Source organism: Colobus angolensis, unplaced genomic scaffold (genome assembly GCF_000951035.1).
Source record: "Colobus angolensis palliatus isolate OR3802 unplaced genomic scaffold, Cang.pa_1.0 Scaffold381, whole genome shotgun sequence".
NCBI lineage: Eukaryota > Metazoa > Chordata > Mammalia > Primates > Cercopithecidae > Colobus > Colobus angolensis.
In genome coordinates this window covers 1124973-1133554 of record NW_012117166.1, presented here as the reverse complement: position 1 = coordinate 1133554, position 8582 = coordinate 1124973, and positions in this window count along the sequence as shown.

Sequence of the window (8582 nt, the reverse complement as noted above, 5' to 3'; positions counted from 1 at the left end):
ACACATAACTGCAATGGGGGCTGGGCAGCATAGCGCAAGTGTGTACTCAGATAAAAGAGGAAATCCGTTTGGAGAACAGTTTGAAGTTTTTGCCACAGCACTGTGAAACAATGTTTCTGAATTAAAGTTGTCCCGTATACCAGTTGCTACAATCCTTGTCTCCTGTCCCTTTACAATAACTGAAGGACTATACAAATATTATAAACTAAGACACAAATGATTATCTAGTTCAGTTTATTATGCCACAATTGGAATAGTGTCCAGGTATCCATAGGTGAAAATCAAGAAGAATTACTCCATGCCAACTCTTCAATAAATAAAAGATCCCATGCAACAGATCCTTTGCCTGCTGTCTAACAGTTTTGCAAGATTTGTACTGCATCTCTATAAACGATGCTCCATAGAGTTGTGCAGTACATAACCTGTGCAGCTACAGATAGCAGCTCTGCTCCCCCATTCTAAATAAATGAGAACCAGAAAGGAGAGAATATGAAACATATTCATAGAAACTACAAAAAAGAAAATATTGAAACAAAACCTCTGCATTCTCAGAGAAATTAGAGGACATATAGTCTTCAAATCAAAACATCACTGAAGAGATTAAAAGATCAAAATGAGCTAAAAATCAATAAGAAGAGTGACTGCCAGCTGATTCTTTATTTTACTTGAAAGCATAAATTTGGAATAATAATTGAGTATCTACGGTAAAGAATAACAAAAGAGTTGCCTAGCAGATGTTTAAAAATTGCCATTTTTAAAACTTACAAAAGTAAACACTAAGGTGCCAGTGTAAAAATCAGGAATTAGATCAATGAGAACATAAAAGAGAGTCCAGAAACAGATCAAAGTACAAATATTATTTTAGTATTAAAGTGGTGACATTTAAAGTCTGTGAGGGAATGACTAATCATTAGAAAAATGATTTTTGAGTATTTGGCTCTCTATCTGGTGGAAGATAAATGTAAATCTCTATAGCATATAAAAATAAATTTCATATGGCTTGATAATCCAAAGGAAGAACTTAAAGTTATGTAAATACTAGAAAAAAACCAAGAGCAATATTTTATTATCTTAGAGGATGGCATAAGAGTGAGAAGTCATGAAGAAGATTGACTACTTTAATATAAAAACTAAAGTTTTCTCAACTGCCTAAGATATCATACAAAGTTACAAGAGAAATAGTTACAATAATAAGCAGTTTTCTATGATAGATAATGGCTAGGTGCTTTACATGCAACACAAGTCTTACAGTTACTCCATTACGGGGGAAACTACTATTATCTGTAGTTTATGTTTGTGAAACTGAGGTTTTGAGGGGGTTAAATAACTTCACCAATGTTACCCAGCTAGAAAGTGACAAACCTAAGTCTTATAATCAAATGTTGATTCCAAAACCTATTTACTTAACCTGTACACTGCATTGCCTCCTTAAAACACACAAAACTAGAAAAGTATTTGGATCATAAGAGATTCATTCAGTAATACCTATAATGCATATAGAATTCTTGTCATGATTTGGAAAGGGACAAACTGACTCGATAGAACCAGTGGGTAAAAGATATGAACAGAAAATTAATAAAAGGAATATACATGACTAATACTTATTTGAAAAAGTCAACCTGGCGAGTAACTAAAGAAATGCAAATGAAATTAAAATAAAAAATAGGTGGGTTTTTTAAATACATCTTACTTGGTAATGGTGTGGAGAGTTAGGCATTATTATTTGCCACTGGTATATATGTAGAGAACACTTTGGAAATATTGACCATCATTTTACACAGGTATATTTAGGGACCAAATTTTCAGTGTTAGAAATGTAGCATAGAGAAACACAAGATTTTAAAATATTTACGTGCAATATTTTCAGTGCGGCATTATTTATAATAATGAAAAACTAGATATAATCTAAATATCCATTATTAGAAGGCAATTACATAAAAGATTCTATACACATAAAATAGAAAAATCTACAGTTCTTAAAGTCAAAAGAAAGCCAAATGTCTTATGTTGTATATAGCATGCTGCTAAAACAAGTGACACTACACCCAGCAGACTGCTAAAATGAGGGACGGAAAATACCAAGTTTATGCAGAATGTGGAGGAGGAAAACTACCTCTCAAACACTAGCTGGTAGGGGTGTAGTAGTCGGGGTTCTCCAGAGAAAAAGAATCAATACAATGTGTATGTGTAAGAAGAGGTTTATTTTAAGAAATTCGCTCGTACAGTTGTGGAAGCTGGCAAGTCCAAATTCTGCAGGGTAAGCTGGCAGGCTGGAGACTCAGAGAAGAGTATGAAGTTTGTCTGTTGACAGAATTCTCGCTTCCTCCAGGAAGGTCGGGCCTTCAACTTATTATATGAGGCCCAGCCACATTGTGAAGAGTATTCTCCTTTACTCAAAGTCCTGATTTAAATGTCAATCTCATCTAAAATATAACTTACAGAAATGTCTAGAATAATATTTGACCAAATATCTAGGTACCCTGGCATAGCAAAGTTAACACATAAAATTAACCATAACAAGGAGTATAAATGGTTTTTGGAAAATGTCTTTGAAATGTAGACCAAAGCTGAATATTATCAAAGTCCATGACTGAGTAATCTCATCCTTTGTTTTATAGTCAACAGAAATGCACATGAAGGATTCCCAAAAGATATGCACAAGAATGTTCATATCAGCACTATTGATGAGAACTCCAAACTGAAAACTACTTCAAAGCCTTATAAAGTGCATTGGAGAAATACGTTGAGGTGTAGTCACACAATGGAATACAAGACATCAATGAGAATAAACAATTTACAGCTACAGGTAGCAACACACAGATGCATCTCAGATACATGACATTGAGTAAAAGAAGCCAGGCACACAAACGGAATACTTTGTTATTGCTGAAGTTGCTATTATTACATTCATTTAAAATATAAAACTAGCCAAACTAATCACTCCTTCTAGAAATCTGCATAGTCAAAGCAGTAACTACAAAGGGGCACAAGGAGATTTTTCTGGGGCGCTGGCAGTGTCCTGGGTTATTTTTGTTGTGGTTGTTGTTTTCATCTTGGAATGGGTACCCAAGTGTGTTCATTTTGTGAAAACTTGTTGAGATGTACAATTGTAGTATGTGCATTTTTATATATGCAAGCAATGCTTTCAAAAAATATTTTTAAAGTAGAAGATTAATACATATTTCTAAATATTAATATATATCTATATCCATCCATGTTAGTAAAAGAGTAGACATGAATCTGAAGGTCTTAAGATTAGAAATTAGTCTGGGCGCGGTGGCTCACGCCTGTAATCCCAGCACTTTGGGAGGCTGAGACAGGTGGATCACCTGAGGTTAGGAGTTCGAGAGCAGCCTGACCAATGTGGTGAAATCCTGTTTCTACTAAAAATGCAAAAATTAATCAGGCATGCTGGTGCATGCCTGTAGTCCCAGTTAGTCAGGAGGCTGAGACAGGAGAACTGCTTGAACCCAGGAGGCGGAGGTTGCAGTGAGCAGAGATTGCACCACTGCATTCTAGTCTGGGCAGCAGAGTGAGACTCTATCTCAAAAAAAAAAAGAAGAAAAGAAAAGAAAAAAAAAGATTGGAAATCAAATTAACAATGCTTATCTCTGGAGGCAGTTGTTGGAAGTCAGTGAGAGGAGCACTTAGACTTTCACCTTTTACCTTTGATATTTCTGTATCATCTGATTTTCTTAAACATGAAACGCACATTTTTAAAATTACTTTTCTTGGTGTGGGGGAGAGAGTGGATAGCCTTTCAAGCATCTCTGTATTTATAAATAGACATAAAACCTATTATTACAATTTTACAAAGCCGATATTCTGAAACCTTCATTTTTTATTTAACAAGATCTTTCCAGTAAACAAATATAGTGTCCATTTTTAAGAGCTTTATGAAATTCCTACATCATAATTTACTAGTCTATTATTGATGGACATGAAAGTTGTTTCACATTTTCAATATTGTAAATAGGCAGTAATGTGTATACATCTCCTTAGGGTAAATTCCCAGAAGTGTGTTGCATAATTAAGTATTTTACAGTGTAATAGGTACTGCTGTGTTACTTTCCTAAGGTGATACGACTGTTTTATACTTTCAACAATACTGCATGGCAAGACTTGCTGCCCCTCACAATTGCAAATTTAGGTATGTCAATCATTTTAATCTTTGCCATCTTGATAGAGGGAAAAAGACTATTCACATTTTACTAGCATTTCTTTGATTATTCCTGACACTGCACATTTTTCAGATGATTTTGTATTTCTTCGGTGGATTGCCTCAGAGTATTTTGCCCATTTTTCAATTAAAACATTAAATATTTTCCCTATTGATTTTTAAGAGCTCACTATTTATCTAGGATATTAATTCTTTGTCTTCATTTTACTGCAAATAATTTTCCTGTTGGCCTTCTACCTTTCAACCATTTATTGTGTTTATTTTTACACAGAAGTTCCATTTTTTTAAGTGGTCGATTTTACCGGTGTTTCCTATTAAATTTTCTGATGCTTGAGACAAACTTAGAAAGGTCTTCCCCAACCCAAGATGATAAAAATATTAATTAATGTGTTAGTATTTTATGGTTTCAGCAATAATTTATTTCAGTATAGTAAGTGAGGGAGAAATCTGGATCTATTTTTTTTTTCAAATGTCTAGCTAATTGTCTTAATTTCATTTACTAATCTTTGTTTTTTGTACCAATTTGAAACACTACATTTATCAGACACAAACCTCCTGTATACATTTAGTTCTAACTCCAGAGTTGTATTCTTTCTACTGTTCTTTATTTACACTATATATATATATGTATTTTACTTCATAAGGCATTTTAATATCTGCTAGGGCAAGCCACTCTCCTGCCTTCTTTCTCAGCATTTTTGACATTTTCACTTGTATGTTTTTATAATTGTTTTGTAAAGTTGAAAAGAAATTCTGTTGGAATTCAATGGAACTGCATTGAATATATAAACACACATAGAATATTAATATATTTATGGTTTGAAGTCTTTCTATCCTAAAACAATACAGGCCTGTTTATTTACAATGTTTAGTAATGTTCTATAATTTTATAAAGTTCATTATTCATGTTACAAATAACTGGATATTTTCTAGTTGTTATAAAAGTAAACTATAACTTTTCTATTATATTTTCCAATTGGTTTTTATTGGTACATGTAAGATATATTGACTTGAGTACGTTAATTTTATAACCAGTCATCTCACTCATTTTTTCAGTATTTATTAGTTTTATTGAGTTTTGTTGGTTTTCTTGGATTTTCTAGGTATATATTTATATATATCTTCTTTCACTATCTTGTGCAATAACACTAGCAATTGTATCATGTTAATGTACAATGGAAAATAACAAGAGTCACAGCTGACATGCATGTCTTATTCCTAATTTTAACTAGAATGTTCTAGTGTTGTTATTAACATTGACATTTGGTTTAAATTTGGATATATGTAGATTTCCATATGTTCAAACAAGAATGTATTTTTCCACTTATATGAAACTAATAATTAATTACTTAATAATTAATATCTTTTTAAGATCAGGGTAAGAAAGGCTTTATTGAACATGATAAAAAATTAAAAACTCAAAGGCAATTAAAAAATGACACATTAAAATAAAAAACATATTTGAGACAAAATAAATCATTAACAAAGGTAAAAGATAGAGCACATATTTGGAGGAGATATTAGCAATCCATAAGTACTTAATTTATCTTTAATGGGGAAAATAATTTATAGAAGAAAGTTGAATGGTTAATACACATTTTAAAGATGTTCAACCTCAGAATAATCAGGGAAATGCAAATAAAAAATTTAAATTTCACACCCATCTGACTGTCAAAACTTATAATTGATAATACCAAGCTGTAAGGTAGATAGACAGAACAAAAACTTGTGTACTCCTAGTGAGCGTGTAAATTGTCATGGCCACTTTGAGTGTAATTTGGCTCCACATCATTAAGTTGAAGAAGTTTACCCTCTATCATTTTAAGGAATTTATCCTGGAGAAACTCTAGCACATGTGCATAAGGAAACATATGCCAGATATTTATTGCAGGACTATAAAACAAAACATAATAAGTAATATAAATGTCTATTAACAGGAGAATGTATGAAATCAACAACCAAGCTAATATTTTCAACCAATGGTCTTTCAATGAATAATCTAGATTTACATGTATTAATTCAGTTTAATAATCATATTGAATAAAAATAAAGCAAGTTGCTAAATGATAAGTAGATCTCATTAATATACAATGTTAAAATGTTCAAAAAATATTATATGTTTGAAGGATACAAACATATATGGAAAAGGAAGGATCCTATACTCATGAAGGGTCTGAAACACACCAAAAAAAAAAAAAAAAAATGTGGCTCAAACTTATGCAGAGTTTACTTTTCTCCTGCCATAGGAAGTCCCAGGCTAGTTGAGTGTCTCCTCAAGGACATCAAGGTCCCAACTCTTCTTCTCTTTCTGTCTATTTACTCAGCCATCCTTAGCATGTGCTTAGCACATAGTAACTCATGGGACAAGATGATTGCTCCAGATCTGGACATCCCAGACAGGAAGAAGGACAAGGGTAAAAGACAAAACGTTGTGCTCTGATGAAAACTGGTGACCTTTAGTTTTCTTAGGAGCTTCATTCAGCAAAGTCTGCTTACATGTCACTAACTAGAACAGGGTTACATGATTAATTCTATCTGCAAGGAAGTCGGGGAAATGTCATATGGTTGGGTACATCACTATTCCCAATGAAACTGCGTTCTGTTTACAAGGAAGAAGTAGAGATGGCTTTGCAAGTAGCAGCCTGTCACATGATACGTGGCAATTCCAGGACTGCAGGTCCCCTGGGGAGGGAAGGAGGGAAGGAGGTGGCACTGGCGGTAGTGGTACTCAGGGTGCTTTAGAGGCATCTGTAATGTTTTACTTTATTCAAAGAGTATGATCAGGCATAAATATGGCAAACTGATAACATTAGTTAAATTTTTGTTATACCATTACCTTTAAAATTAAGAGTTGAAATAAATCTTAATTGTAAAAATTTAATGGGAAAAACAGTCATATATGAAAAGTTAGAGAGGTATGGAGTACCATTTTAGAGGGGTTGGCCAGGGAAGATATTTTCAAGAAAAAGATGTTTCGACAGAAGCAAGAATGATATAAAGAAGCCCACCATGCAAAAGCCCTGGAGGAAGGGTGTGACAGGCGCATGAGCAGCAGCTAGAAATACCTTCAAGTAGAATGATCTCTGTTGGAGAAGCAGCTGGAAGACCACTGGAGTAGACACTGGTGCACTGCCCAGATCCCCCTCAGGCCTAGACTCTCATTCTCCAGCCCATGAGAGTTCTGCCCTCTGGAAGCTCACATCTGTGCTTCCTGTATTGCTATACATCCTTTCTCAAATGTGTGTTTCAGATATCTTCTTTCCAGTTCGAAGCTTGTCTCTTTCTTTGACATCAATTTTACATTTATATAGTCAAGTTTACCAACATTTTCTATTAACGGTTATGCTTTTTGAGGTAGCAGAGAGTGCAGTTAAAAGAATACACTTTAGATTACCTGAGTTTGTATTCTAGCTCTACCACTTATCTTTAAAATAAAGTTAATAAGAATACTCAAATTACAATATTCTATTCTTCTTTTAATGAAGGGCCTATTAATGAAGAATAGTATTATATTGTTCTTTTAATGAAGATTTACTGAGCTAGTATTTGTAAAACAAATAGAATAGTGCCAGGCATATAGAAAGTACCCCATAACTCTTTGTTTAAAAAAAATGATAATCTTTTCATATTCCATAATCATAAAGCTATTCTTCTAGATTTTCTTCCAAGAGTAATTTTTTATGTTGTTTTTAATCCATATGTAATTTATTTTTGAATCTTTTGTATAAGGTAAGGCTCATCCTCCTTTATCACATGGAAGTCACCTATAGCAATAAATGGATGATGTATATAAAAAAATCTTCTCCCATAAAAATAATCTTCTCCCTACTGATTTATTGTACTCCTTCTGCTCTACACCATAGGCCTGGATCTCTGCCGTGCTGGTGTACAATCAGTTTGATGAACACCTGGTGGGCATTTCATAGAGAGGATTTAAACACTAATGGGGTATTGCATTTGATAACTTTCAGGTTCTCGTGAATGCTGACAATTAGGTGTTGGTGTTTTCTCTGGGTTTAAAAAAGAGAATCAAAAGGCAAAAGACAAACATATTATCTGTCACCTCTCAGATGTTTTCTAGCAACAAATAAACTGAGGTTAACAGAATTCACTAGACGATGTTTATTTCAGGCTTTTAGTAGCAAGTCGGAAGCATTACCATTAGCCTTCAGCGTATAGCTGTAGGTTTGCGGCTTAGCACTTGCTGGAGGGCACATCTGCCTTGACATAGGGCATGATGGAGAAAACCTGATGATGTTATTCCACATATGAGTCAACACCTATTTTTCTGCTTGGAATTTTTAAGATTTAGACATTGCAATGATTTGATTTTTGGTGATTCTAACCTAGTTTTATTTTTAAGAAGAGTTTTTGCACTAACATGTCAGTACTTTTCTTTTTT